This window comes from Notamacropus eugenii, chromosome 3 (genome assembly GCF_028372415.1).
Source record: "Notamacropus eugenii isolate mMacEug1 chromosome 3, mMacEug1.pri_v2, whole genome shotgun sequence".
Lineage (NCBI taxonomy): Eukaryota > Metazoa > Chordata > Mammalia > Diprotodontia > Macropodidae > Notamacropus > Notamacropus eugenii.
In genome coordinates, this window is record NC_092874.1 from 946,585 (window position 1) to 961,339 (window position 14,755).

General features: G+C 40.3%; 1 protein-coding gene across 1 annotated transcript in view; it reads left to right on the plus strand.

Annotated features, from left to right (window-relative positions):
* Positions 1-269: 269 nt before the first annotated feature.
* The window catches only part of DYNC1I1 (dynein cytoplasmic 1 intermediate chain 1), a 171,561-nt gene continuing 157,075 nt past the window's right edge, over positions 270-14,755 (plus strand). Inside the window, exon 1 of the mRNA XM_072650748.1 lies at positions 270-514. The gene's annotated coding sequence lies outside the window, so the exon portion shown is untranslated. The remainder of the gene's footprint in view (positions 515-14,755) is intronic.

Consider the following 14,755-nt stretch of genomic DNA (forward strand, 5'->3'; position numbering starts at 1 on the left):
AGACTTAGAGTAGGGGGTTGTGGGTTCCCGTGCCACCTTTGCTATGTATAACCCTGACCAACTCCTTTCACCTGCATGGGCCTCAGTTTCCTCCTCTGTTAAATTCACCGGATAGCCCCTCGGGTCCTGCGCAGCCCCAAGTCTACCAGCCTGGGTCAGGGTCTGGGTTCGGGTTAGTGCCGGGATGGGGGAGGGGACGCTGGGGCGGTTTGGGGAGGAGCTCAGGGGCGGGGAGGAGCCGGAGGTGATGGGGGTGGGAGGGTCCCCAGCCGTGACACAGCACCGCAGCACCGCCAGCCAGCCAGGCAGTCTGTCCGTCAATCCACTGCTTCGGAGCGCTGCGCAGAGGCCGAGGACCGACCAAGCTGGACTGTGGCAGCTGCCGACGGGCTCGGGCTCCTCCCTCCTGCCTCCTCCATCCTCCTTCCTCCCTTCTGCCATCACCGCCGCAGCCGCCACTGCCTGAGCTCATCCCAGAGGCCCGGGTCCTTAGCCCCAGCTGCTGCAGTGCCAGGTAACCAGCCCCCGCGCCCCTGACCGAGACCGTGACGCGCTTCCCTTGGGCCCAAGGGCAGCCGGAGTGGGGGACCAGCGCGAAGGCAGAACCGGGGAATGGGAGATGGGAGATGATGGGAGATGGGGGATGGGGAGCAACCCCCTTTACCGCCTCCCTTCCCCCCAGCTCCCGGGAAGAGTGAGCAGGCCAGGGAAGTCCGCGCGCGCCCTCCCCAAACAATCCCTTATTCCCCGGCCCTGAGGGAGGGGGACGTCTCCAACCAAGCCAGAGCCCAGAGAGCTGAGCTGCCCTGGAGGCCATGGGATGCTGCAGCGCAAGCCCACGCCCTTGCCACGCCCTCGCTAGGGCAGGGCCGGCCAGCTGCTTTGTACACTCCCTCTCCCCGGGGATGTGGGAGCATTTTTCCTCTTCGAGGTTAAAAAAACAAAAACAAAAAAAGCAACCTAGTCTTGGGCAAGGTCGGGGGAGGGGTTGTCCTCTCTGCCCCTGACCTCCAGTTACCTCTTGGCCTTGCTCCCACCCCCCACGTCTCCGTGCTCTTAGCTCCATCATCCTCCCGCACTTGCAGGAGGGTACCCTGAAGGTGTGAACTAGAAGTCTACGGATGATCTCGGGGCTGGGCCCTTCCCCCACAGCCAGGGTCTCATGACTCAGAGTTGGGGGAGAGCACCGCAAAGGTGTGAGAATGAATCCGCTGTGCTTTTGGGGAGACTCATCGCAAGCGCAAACAGAAGGGTCCCCTCAGAATTCCTGCTTGGAATCCTCGTGGGACAAAGAACTCGCCTCCTTGGGCTCCCTCTCCCCATCTTGGTTCGTTTCTTCCAGAAAAGGATAGAGATTCTCTCACTGAGCTTGTCTTTAGCCACCAGTCTTTCCCCCTCGGTCCCAAGTCGCTGACGTCTTGTCATGAGAAGAAGGCCCCTTTCCTTGGCAGTCTAGGTATGAGTGCGTCAAGGTTCCCTCTGTCTTTCTTCTTCCCATCCCTGTCTTGGGCCATTTCCACAGCAGAAGCAGAACCTTAGACGAGCTTCGACCCTCAGAGTAAGCCCAAGAGACCAGCCTTGTGAATGTATTTCAGAAGCCATTAGGCAGAGTTCTGGCTGGGAAATGGGGTGGGGGAGGGGGCTCCAGTTGGTCAGCTATCTTCAGCCAGTGCTTGCCCAGTGCTAAATTCAGAGAACCTGGGTAGGGTTTTCAGGCTATGCCCTCATCTGCCAACCTGCTCCATGAAGAGGAAGAAAGGCAAGTAAAAGCATCAGCTGAGCGGAAACAATTTCTTTGAAATCCACTGTCTGATTTCCTTTGCATTCGACCTCATTTCTTTTCAAGCCTGGTAATGGTCAAAGGGTTACAGCAGGTCATTTCATGGTGTCACTCAATATATCCTTGTTAGCAAGACTAACAGAGAGACTTCTGGTGGGCTGCATGACAGCTCTGTCAGGGACATTCAGAACTAGTTCAAGGATTAGAGTGGATGGTTTGTTGGTATCATGAAAGGAGGTCTTAGTGGCCCTCCCTAAAGGTCAGCATTTGGCCCTGCTCTGCTCAGCATTTTTGTCAACATCTTGGATGTAGCATAGTTGGAATACTAGTCACATTGGACAGCACCAAGCTGGGCAGTCTGGTGAGTAGATTGGAGTCCAACAGGCTAGACAGGATCTAAAATGATGCCCTTTAACAAGGAAAAAGGAAGTTTTACATTTGGACTCAAGAAATGAAAGTAGGGACCCAGTGGCTAGACCTCCAGTGGAACCCTGGGGATTTTAATGTTGGACTTCAGGCTGAGTCACGAAGGTAGCAGGACAGCAGAAAAACCAGAGACGTTTGTACCCTGGTCTGGTTAGGCATGGAGTTCAGGTCATATTCACTACGTTTGAAGAGTCTCTCCACCTCTCTAAGCAGTGATCCTCAGGACAGTTTCAGAGATCATTTTATTGAGCCTATCATGTTGGCCAGGAAAAGTCATGTGACTTTGACTCTGAGACTTAGGGGCCCTCAGAGCTCTCCTGGTCCAACCCAGACCTGAATCAGAAGTCCGGTTCTAGTTTCCCAAGTCAGGGGTCATTTATACTCGACTTGGGCACTTCCCGTCACTGGTTAGAGAGGTGGAGGGAACCTTAGAAATCCTCTGGCTGTGTCCTCTCATGATACAGATAAGGAAGTTGAGGCACAAAGACAGTCAAGTGATGTCTTCAAGGTGACTCAGGGAGTTAGCAGCAGAAATTTGCATCCATGGCCCTTCCCTGTGCATAAGGTGACCTCAAGAGAGTGAAGCCATCCCCATTGCTTCTAGGAGCTGATTTTCCCCTGGCCTTGTTCCTCTGTGCTCATTTCATGGGCAGAAATAGAGTGATACCATTTGAAAGGGCCCTCCTTGCTCATGTGTTAGTTGTGAGCACCCATGTGCTCCCGTGGCTGGTCCTCAGCTCCCAGACCCTTAGTAAGAATGCATTATTGGTTGTGGAAAGATATGAATGAAAAGAAAAAGGATGAGCAGAGCTTGACACAGTGAAGGAAGCATGAAAATGGAAGATCAATTCCATGAAACAGCACTCTGTGTTATCAGGGTGACAAGTCTTCTCCTGTGAGAAGAAACAAGAAGCGTCCATCCTTCCTATGGTTGGGGAGGTGGGGGACTGTGGGCGTGGAATGTCGTATACTCTGTCACACAGAAGTCTCTTGGTATTGTCAAATTGCTCTTAATTTGTCACTATGGAAGGCTTGTTAGGGTAGGTCCACATCTGGAAATAACTGGCATAAAAACAAGGAGAAAAGGAAGGAAGGAAGGAAGGAAGGAAGGAAGGAAGGAAGGAAGGAAGGAAGGAAGGCCAAATAGTGCTAAAGAGCCTTTAGAATGGCCCCTGAGGAAACCTGGGGTAGGGTGTCAAACTACTCTTGGCTTCTTTGAAATTCATTCCTATCCACTTGTGCCTCTGTTCCTGGTGATCATGTTAGGATGTCCCCTTGCTGCCTGCCTTGGCCCAATGGGGAAATGGCCTTCTTCTCATCTTGACCAGGTACCAGATTCAACATCCAAAGCTCTGGATGAAATCACCTTGCACAGGGGAGGCTGTGGGAAGAAGCCATTACCAGCACCCGGTCACTGAGGGGCAATAGCCTGAGCAGGGACTTGGGACAGCTTGTCTTGTATTTCTTTAGAGGCCAGGTCCAAGAAGGTGGGGCAGGATTCTTCTCATAGGCCAGAAGAAAGAACTGAGGTTCCTGGGGGAGCTGGGACAGAGTGAGACTGGCCTTGTCCTTGTGCAGGGTCGCAGGTCTGGGGGATGGGCTTTTCTGGCTCTGCCTGTCTCTGTCCTGATGCCCCTCTTTCTCTTCAGCTTCCTCCCAGACTGTTCCTGGTTCTTCCCCTGAAGCCAGGCTGAACAGATAATCACTATTGGTGACATTGATTGAGAACCTTAAGGCTTACAAAGTGCTTTACCCATGTAATCTCTTTCCTTCTCACAACAGTCCAGGAAGATAGGGGCTTATTGTTATCCCCATTTACAGATAGGCAAAGTGAGGAGGTACGTGACTTGACCAGGGTCCCACAGCTAGTGTCTGAGGCAGGATTTGTACTCTCATTTTTCCTGGTTCTGAACCCAGAGTTCAGCTGTGTTAGTTGGCTGCAGTCCATGGGATCTCCCTTTGAAGACTGCTCTGCATCTTCTCTGGTCCAGGAAACAAGCGCAGGTGATTTAGGCTTCCTCTTTTCCTGCTTCCCCCAGGTTTTCTCCTGAGACTGAGATCCAGATCTCAGAATGAGTGAGTCTAGAGCACTGACATTTCAGTGCAGACCAGTGGTGTCCCACCAGCATCCTGCATCTTCCAGTTCTGTGGATTGCTTTAACAACTCCCTTGTGTCTGTCCCTGGGGTCACTAATAGGGAGCTGCAGTAGATATGGTGGGAGAGGTGCTCAGAGGTTCAGATGGGCTATGTTCTGGGCCCCAGGATTCCCACCCTGTGCCTGAAACTTCAGTGTCCACTGGAGGTCCCAGGTCATGGTTTAGCCAAAGCGGCCCTGAATACAAAGCTTGAGGCAGGACAAGAGATTGGAAGATGTGTCCCATTCCCAGAAACGTGGGCTGAATGAAGAATGACGTGGCCCTTCTCTAATGGAGGAGGAAGGACCGAGGAGCCAGGGGTCCTAGTGGACTGAGGCAGGTCTTACCTCCACTGTCTGGGTCTGTTTCCTCATCTGTGTAATGAGGGAATGGCGCGAAATGACCTCTAAGGTCCCACCTAATTCTTGCAATTAGTGGTACCTACTGGGATGGAAGTTGTCTGCTGTTACAAGTTTAAAGGGGTTTTTTATGTTACACAACTCTAAGGAAGGGATCTCAACAAAGCTCACTCCTTTCCAGTCAGTAACCACACTTTTTTTTGTAATTATGTGAAACATTTCCATATTAGTTATTTTGTACAAGGAGACTCTAATAAAAGAAAAAAATGAAAGAAAAAAATGAAAAATAGCACACTTCAGTCTGTATTCAGTCAATATCAGTTTTTTCTCCGCACCATCATTAGTCTCTTGGGATTGTCTTGGATCTTTGTATCGCTGAGAATAGCTAAGTCATTCATAGTTGGTCAAAGTACAATGTTCCTGTTACTGTGTACAGTGTTTTCTTGATTCTGCTCACTTCACTCTGCTTCAGTTCATGTAAGCCTTTCCAGGTGTTTCTGAAACCATCCTGCTTGCCATTTCTTATAGCACAATAATATTCCATTATAGTTGTATACCCAGCTTCTTTAACCTTTCCTCAATTGATGGGCATCCCTTTAATTTTCAGTTCTTAGCCACCACCAAAAGAGCTGCTATAAATATATTTGTACAAATAGGACCTTTTCTCTTTTTTAATGATTTCTTTGGGTGTAGACCTAGCAGTGGTATCGTTGGGTCAAAGGGTATGCACATTTTTATAGCCCTTTGGGCATGGTTCCAAATTGCTCTTCAGAATGATTGGATCAGTCCACAACTCCACCAACAGTATATTAGTGTCCCAGTTTTCCCACATCCAGTTCAACATCCAACATTTTCCTTTTTTGTCACATTAACCACTTTGATAGGTGTGAGGTGATTTAAAAAAAGAATTCTTTTAATTTGCATTTCTCTGATTAGTAGTGATTTGGATAATTTTTTTCATATGACTATAGTTAGCTTTGATTTCTTTGTATGAAAACTGTCTGTTCATATCCTCTGACCTTTTTTCATTTGGGAAATGACTTGTATTTTTTATAAGTTTAACTCAGTTCTCTATATGTTTGGAAAATGAAATCTTTATCAGAGATGCTTGTTGCAAAAAATTTCCCCCAGTTTTCTGTTTTCCTTATAATTTTTGTTGCTTTGGTTTTGTTTGTGTAAAAACTTTCAAATTTTATATAATCAAAATTATCTGTTTTACATTTTGTAATGCTTTCTATATCTTCTTTGGTCTAAATTCTTCCCTTATGCAAAAATCTGACAGATAAACTATTTCATGCTATCTTAATTTACTTATGGTGTCACTGTTTATGTGTAAATCATGTCATCATTTTGAGCTTCTCTTGGTATATGGTGTGAGATGTTGGCGTGTACCTACTTTCTGCCATACTGTTTCCCAGTTTTCCCAGCAGTTTTTGTCAAATAATGAGTTTTTGTTCCAAAAACTTGGATCTTTGGGTTTAACATATACAGGATTACTATGGTAATTTACATCTAATCTATTCCACTGATCCACCATTCTATTTCTTAGGCAGTACCAGATTGTTTCAATAATTACCACTTTGCAATACAGTTTGAGATTTGGTATGGCTAGAACACTTTCTTTCACATTTTTTTTCATTGATTCCCTTAATAACCTTGAACTTTTGTTCTTCCAGATGAATTTTGTTCCCATTTTTTTCTGGCTCCATAAAATATTTTTCATAGTTTGATTGGTATGGCACTGAATAAATGGATTAATATAGGTTGAATTGTCATTTTTCTTATATTGGTTTGGTCTGCCCAAAAGCAATTAATATTTTCTGGTTGTTTAGATCTGACTTTATTTGTATGAAAAATATTTTGTAATTGTGTTCATATAGTTGCTGGTTTTATCTTGGCAGATGGACTCTCAAGTATTTAATATTGTCTACAGTTATTTTAAATGGAATTTCTGTTTCTATGTCTTGCTGCTAGGCTTTGTTGGTCATATATAGAAATGCTGATGATTTATGTGGGTTTATTTTATATCCTACAACGTTGCTAAAGTTGTTAATTCAAGTAGTTCTTTAGTTGAATCTTTAGGATTCTCTAAGTATACCTGTGTTTTGTCTGCAAAGAGTGATAGTTTTGTTTCCTTATTGTCTATTCTAATCCCTTTGATTTCTTTTTCTTCTCTCATTGCTAATGCTAACATTTCTAGCACCATATTTAATATAGTGGCTCTAATGGGTTTCCTTATTGAGAAGCCTTCTAGTTTATCCCCATTACAGATAATACTTGCTGATGGTTTTAGAAAGATTATGACCTATCATTTTAAAGAAGACTTCATTTATTCCTGTGCTCTCTAGTGTTTTTAATAGAATGAGTTCTGTATTTTGTCAAAAGTTTTTTCTGCATCTATTGAGATAATAATATGATTTCTGTTGGATTTCTGTTGGATTGATTCTGTTTGATATGGTCAGTTATGCTGATAGTTTTCCTTATATTGAACCTGCATTCCTGGTATTTCTTATCATGACAGCTACTTTTACTTCAAGTACCTGTCTCAAAGAAAGACCGGGTAATCTTGTCCTAAGGGCAAAGATTCATGTCCATGTTAGTTCTGTAACATGCATTATCCTAGCCTGTCTTTGTGAAATAAATGAGTCTTCAGGAGGACCTTTATATGTGCTATAGTGTTTCCTTATTCCAATTCCTTGGTAAGTGCTAGAACAGTCACTTCATGATGGCTCTCACTGAAGACATTTCACTCCATGAAACTGTCCATTCCTTGGGAATCTTGCATGCTCCACCCCACCTCAATGGGGATTTTTCTTGAAATAACTCATTAGCATAAAGACTAAAAATCAAGCTTTAAAAATCTACCTTTTAAACTTTTAGCCTTTCTAATCCTGTGAAATGCTGTATTATTGGGTTTAGAAGTTGAATTTTATTTTATTTTCAGTTTTTAATTCTCTCCTTTCCCACCTCCTCCTGCCCTCCACCCCACATTGAGAAGGTAAGAAAAAAAACTGTCACAAATATAAATAGTCAAGCAAAACACATTTATTCATTAGCCATGTACCAGAAAAGAAAGAAAAGAACCCATGCTTCATTCTGCAGTCTGCCACTATCATCTCTCTTTCTGGAGGTGGATGGGCAGCAGGCTTCGTTCTTTGGAACTGTGACACTCATTGTGTTGAGCAGAGTCATTCAATTATTCTCTTTACACTATTGTTATTATTGGAAAAATTATTCTCCTGGATCTGCTCACTTCTCTCTGCATCAACTCATATAAGTCTTCCCAAGTTTTTCTGAAACTATCACTTTTATTATTTCTTACAGTATAACAGTGTTCCATCACCTTCACATATCATAATTTGTTCAGCTACTCCCCAATTGATGGTGGCCCCTTCTTTGCCACCACAAAAAGAGCCACTATAATTACACAGATCCTTTTTTTCCTTTGATCTTTCTACTAGTGGTATTGTTTGAACAGTCTACAAGCTTTTGGGACACGGTTCCAAATTGCTTTCTTGAACAGATAGATGGTCCAGTTCACTCCTAGCCCAATAGTGTATTTATGGACATGATCCTCCATGTCCTTCCCAGCATTTTTCATTTTCCTTTTTTGTTAAGTTTGCTGATGTGATGGGTTTGAGATGGGACCTCAGAGTTGTTTTAATCTTCATTTCTCTAAGTATTAGCGAGTTAGTGCATTTTTTAATATGACTGTTCATAACCGTATTTTTTTCCTCTGAAAACTGCCTATTCACATCTTTTGGCAATTTAATTATTGAGAAAATGAATTTTATTCTTACAAATTTGACTTCATTCCCTATAAATCTCAGAAATGAGACCTTTATCAGATAAACTTGGTGCAAAGACTTTGCTTCAGTTTTCTATTTTTCTTCTAATTTTACCTGGTTCTGTTTGTGCAAAAACTTCTTAATTTTATGTCAACAAAATTTCCCATTTTACTTTGTGTGAAATGCTTTCTCTCTTTGATTCATCACGAACTTTCCCCCTATCCATAGATCAGACCAGTAATTTTATAGAGGCCCCCTAATTTGCTTGTGATGTCACATTCTAAGTCTAAGTCATGCACCCATTCAGAACTTATCTTGGTATAAGGTGTGAGATGTTGGTCTATATCAAGTATTTGATATACTACTTTCTAGTTTTCTCAATAGTTTTCGTCAAATAGTGAATTCTTTTTCCAACAGCTAAGATCTCTGTTTTATTGAAACCTAGATTACAATATTAATTGACTTCTGTTTGCTGTGTACCTGCACTATGTCACTGATCGACCTCTACACTTCTTAGCTAGTACCAAATTATTTTTGATGATTGTGACTTTGTACTACAGTTGTAGTACAGATTGTGACACTGTAGTACAGTGTAACACATTGGCACTATGAGATTCCCTTCTTTCCCATTTATCATGGATTCCTTTGCTATTCTTGACTTTTTATTCCCTAACATGGATTTTGTGAAAATAATTTTCCAGTTCTCTAAAGTAATACTTTGGTAGCTTGATTGGTATGGTACCGAGTAAGTATATTAATTTAGGCAGTAGTAATTTTTTTTGTTATATTGGCATGGCCTTCCAATGAAAAGTTCATATTTTTCCAATTATTCAGATATGTTTTTATTTGTATGACTAGCATTTTGTATTTGTGTTCATATAGTTCCTGTGTGTGTCTTGGCAGGCAAATTATCAAATATATTATATTGTCTGTATTTATTTTAAGTTAAATTTCTCTTTCTAACCTGCAACTTTGCTGCAGTTGTTAATTGTTTCAATTAGTTTTTAGTTAGCTCTCTACATTTCTCTAAATAAGTCATCATGTAATCTCTAAAATTTGTTAGTTTTCTCTCCTCTTTTTCTATACTTCTTTCAATTTATTATTTTTGTCATGTTACTATAGTACTATAGCTAGCATTTCTAGTACAATACTGAATCATCATGGTGAAAAAGGACATCCTTGTTTTATCCCTGATCGTACTGAAAAGGCTTAGAGATAATGCTGGCTTTGGGTTTTAGATAGGTACTATTTATCATATTTAGGAAGGATCTATTTATAGTGTTTTTAGCAGGAATATATTTTGTAGTTTCTCAAAATCTTTTTCTTCAACTATTGAAAAAATATGATTTTTGTTGTTTTTGTTATCAATGTGGTCAATTATGTTTATAGTTTTCCTTCTATTGAATCAGCTGTTCATTTTTGGTATAAATTCAGCCTGGTCATTGTGTATGATTTTTGTGAAATATTACTGTAGTCTCCATGATAATATTTTATTTAAAATTTTGTATCAATATTAATCAGGAAGTTGATCTGTAATTTTCTTTTCTGTGCTGGCTCTCTCTGGTTTAGGTATCAAGATTATATTTGTGTTGTAGAATGAATTTAGTAGAACTCTTTATTTACCCATTTTTCCCCTAACAGTATGTGTAGTATTGGAGTAGTTGGTCTATAAATGTTGGATGGAATTTGCTACTATTTGGTAAATCCATCTAGTCCTGGTTACTCCCCACCCCTGCTTTGAAAATTCATTTGTGATTTGTTCAATTTCTTTTTCTAAGACAGGGTTATTTGAGTATTTTATTTTTTGATTTGGTTATTTTGGACAATTTGTACTTCTGTAAATATTCATCCATTTCACTTAGATCGTTGGTTGCATTGGCACGTAGTTGGATAGCTCCTAACAATAGCTTCTGCATTGGTTGTGAATTCACCCTTTTAATTTTTGATACTGGTAATTTGCTGTTGTTATTTTTGTTGTTATTTTTTAATAAAATATCTTTACTTATTTTTTTTTAGATTTTGACATTCATTTCCACAAAATTTTGAGTTCCAACTTTTCTCCCCATCTCTCTCCTCTCCCCACCCCATAATGCCTTGCATTGTGATTATCCCTTCCCTCAATGTGTCCTCTCTTCTATCACACTCCACCCTTCCCTTATCCCCATCTTCTTTCTTTCCTTGTAGGGCAAGATAAATTTCTATACCCCATTACCTGTATTTCTTATTTCCCAGTTATATATAATAATAATTCTCAACATTCTTTTCTAATACTTTGAATTCCAACTTCTCTCCCTCCCTCCCTCCCCACCCATCTCTACTGAGAAGGCAAGCAATCCATAGCAGGCTATATATGTGTCATTTTGCAAAAGACTTCCATAATAGTCATGTTGTGCAAGACTAACTATATTGCCCTTCATCCTACTCTATACCCCCCTTTTTTCTATTCTCTCATTTGACCTTGTCCCTTCCAAAAAGTGTTTATTTCTAGTTACTCCATTTTCCCATTTGCCCTCCCTTCTATCAACCCTCTCACCCCACTTGTCCCCTTTTCCCCTACTTTCCTGTAGTGTAAGATAGATTTTCATACCAAATTTAGTGATCATTTTATTCCCTCCTTAAGCTATATGTCAAGAGAGTAAGCTTCTCTTTTCCGCTCTCACCTCCTCCCTTTATTCCTCCATTGAAAAAGATTTTTCTTATCTCTTTTATGAATGATAGTCTGCCCCGTTCCATTTCTCCTCCCAATATTTTTCTCTCTCACCCCTTAATTTTGTTTTATTTTTTTATGGATATCATCCCTTCTGATTCAACTCAACTTGTCCTCTTTTTCTATGTGTGTGTGTGTGTGTGTGTGTGTGTGTGTGTGTGTGTGTGTGTGTGTGTGTAATCCCTTCTCCTACCCAAAAACTGAGAAAAGTCTCAAGAGTTACAAATATTATCTTTCCACGTAGGAAGGTAAACCATTCAGCTTTAGAAAGTCCTTTATGATTTCTCTTTCCTGTTTACCTTTTCATGCTTCTCTTGATTCTTGTGTTTGAAAGTCAAATTTTCTATTCAGTTCTGGTCTTTTCATCATGAATGCTTGGAAGTCCTCTATATCATTGAATGACTATTTTTCCCTTGAAATATTATACTCAGTTTTGCTGGGTAGGTGATTCTTGGTTTTAATCCCAGTTCCTTTGACTTCTGGAATATCATATTCTAAGCCTTTCGATCCCTTAATGTAGAAGCTTCCAGATCTTGTGTTATCCTGATTATATTTTCACAATACTCAAATTGTTTCTTTCTAGTTGCTTGCAATATTTTCTCCTTGACATGGGAACTCTGGAATTTGGCTACACTGTTCCTAGGAGTTTCTCTTTTTGGATCTCTTTCAGGAGGTGATAGGTGGATTCTTTCAAAATCTATTTTGCCCTCTGGTTGTAGAATATCAGGGCAGTATTCCTTGATAATTTCATAAAGGATAATGTTTAGGTTCTTTTTTTGATCATGGCTTTCAGGTAGTCCTATAATTTTTAAATTGTCTCTCCTAGATCTATTTTCTAGGTCGGTTGTTTTTCCAATGAGATGTTTCACATTATTTTCTATTTTTTCAATCTTTTGGTTTTGTTTTGTAACTTCTTAGTTTATTGTATAGTCATTAGCTTCCCTGAACTCCACTGTCATTATTAAAGAACTATTTTATTCAGTGAGTTTTTGAACCTCCTTTTCCATTTGGCTAATTCTGCTTTTTAAAGCCTCCTTCTCCTCATTGGCTTTTTGGACTTCTTTTGCCAATTGAGTTTGCTTCTTTTAAAGGTATTATGTTCCTCAGCATTTTTTTGATTCTCCTTTAGCAAGCTACTGACTCACTTTTCAAGCTTTTCTATGGCCTGAGCCTATTTCATATTCATTTTGGAGGTACTGAAGGCAGAAGCCTTGACTTCCTCTGACAGTATCCATTGTTCTTTCTCATCCAAAAGAATGGAAGGAGACACCTGTTCACCAAGAAAGTAACATTGTATGGTCTTATTTTTTTTCCCTTTTTTTGGGCATTTTCTTAGCCAGTTACTTGACTTCTGAATCCTATGTCAAGAGGAGGATCCCAGTGCTCTTCCCCCTCTCCCCCCAGGACCATGCTCAGGGCTGAGATTCAGATCAGCTGCTCCTTTCCCCGAGGAATTTTAGGCAGGGGCGGGGCCACCACTGAGGGCTCCCCTCTCACCCAGCTGGGAAAGCCCTCCCACACTGACATTTGAAGATTTCTTTGTTGCTTGTGGGTTGAGGGATCTGGGACCCTCCCTGCTGAGAATTCTGCCCCAGAGGCTTGTTCTGGTCCTGTTCCTCCCCATGCATGCAGCCAGGGATGGGCTCTGCTTGGCTCAGTGTCCCATGGGCGAGACCTTTCCTGTCTGCCTTCCAGGTTACTTTTGGCTGGAAATCTCTTTCACTCTGTTGTTCTGTGGCTTCTACTGCTCTAGAATTTGTTGTGAGTCATTTTTACAGGTATTTTGTGGGCTGTGGGGGAAGTGCTAGAGTATATGCATCTTTCTACTCCACAATCTTGGCTCCACCCTCTTTGTTGTTATTTTAATCAAACTAGTCAGTAGTTTATATGTTTTATTATTTGCTTTTTAAAAACAGGTCCTAGTTTTATTAGTTCACTTGTTTTAAAACTTTCAATTTTCTCCCTTCACTTTCAACACTTCTATTTTGGTATTTAATTAGAGGTTCTTAATTAGTTTTCTTGTAATATTTTTAGTTTTGTTACCAATTTGTTGATCCGTTCTTTCTCATTTTTCTTTATTAAAGTGTTTAGTGGTATAAATTTCTTCCTAAATGTTACTTTGGATGACTCCCACTAATATTGTGTTGTTGTAATCATTCTCTTTAATGAAAATATTGATTAATTCTATGATTTGTTTCCCGACCCATTCACTCTTTAGGATTGTTATTTAGTTTCTAATTGATATTTAATCATTATTTTAAAAGTATTTTATTGAATGTAATTTTATTGCAATAAAATTGGAAATAGATACATGTAATATTTCTGCTTTTCTGCGTTTGGTTGTGAGGTTTTTCATGCCCTAATACATGGTCACTTATTGTGAAAGTGTCATACATGGTTAAGAAATAGGTACACTCTTTTCTATTCCCATTCAATTTAACCTTTCTTAAAATTCTATTCAGGTCCTTCACATTTCTTTTGTTTTTTATTAGATTTTTCTCTGTCTGAGAAAGGGTAAATTGAGGTCATCACAACTTTGGTTTTATTGTCTGTTTCTTCTTGTAATTCATTCACGTTTTTCTTTAAGAATTTAGATGCTTTTCCATTTGGCACATATAGGTTTAATATTTACATTAATTCATCATTTATGGTACTTCTGTGTCTGAGATCATTATTACTATCCCTGATTTTTTTCCCTTTGGTTTAAGCATCATAGATTCTCCTCTATCCTTTTATTTTAACTCTGTGGATATCTTTCTGTTTCAAGTGTGCTTCTTCTAAATAATATTATTGGATTCTGGCTTCCCAGTCATTCTACTATACTCTTCTAAATCATTGAATCCATCCTATTCACATTCACAATTATGATGATTAACAGTATTTTCCTCTATCCAATTTTCTTAAAATTTCCCTTTCTTCTTTTAATCACATCTTCTTCTTTTTTCTTTACATGTGAAGTCATTCAAAACATATTTCCATGTTAGTTTTGTTGGGGGAAAAAACAAGAAAAATTTTAAAAGTGAAGAAAAATACACTTCAGTTTTTCTGTTGAGTTCATCAGTTCTCTCTCTGGAGGTAGATAACATTTTTTATCATGAGTCCTTTGGAATTATTGTGGATAACTGTATTGATCAGAGTAGTTGTCTTTCACAGTTGATGATCATTTCAAAATTGCTTTTACTGTGTGCAAAGTTCTTCTTATTTTGCTTACTTCACTTTGCATAATTTCATGTAAATCTTCCCAGGTTTTTCTGAACCACCCTCCCCCTTGTCATTCCTTATAACACAATAGTATTCTATCACAATCATTTACCACAACTTGTTGAATCATTCCCCGATTCATGGACATCTCCTCAATTTCCAATTCTTTGCCACCATAAAAAAGCTGCTATAAATATTTTTGTACATTTAGGTCCTTTTCCTTTTCCTTTGATCTCTTTGGGATACAGACCTTGTAGGAGTATTTCTGGGCCAAAGGGAATGCATAATTTTTATAGCCCTGTGGTCATAGTTCCAAATGGCTCTCCAGAATGGTTGGATCACTATCCCTATTTTTCCA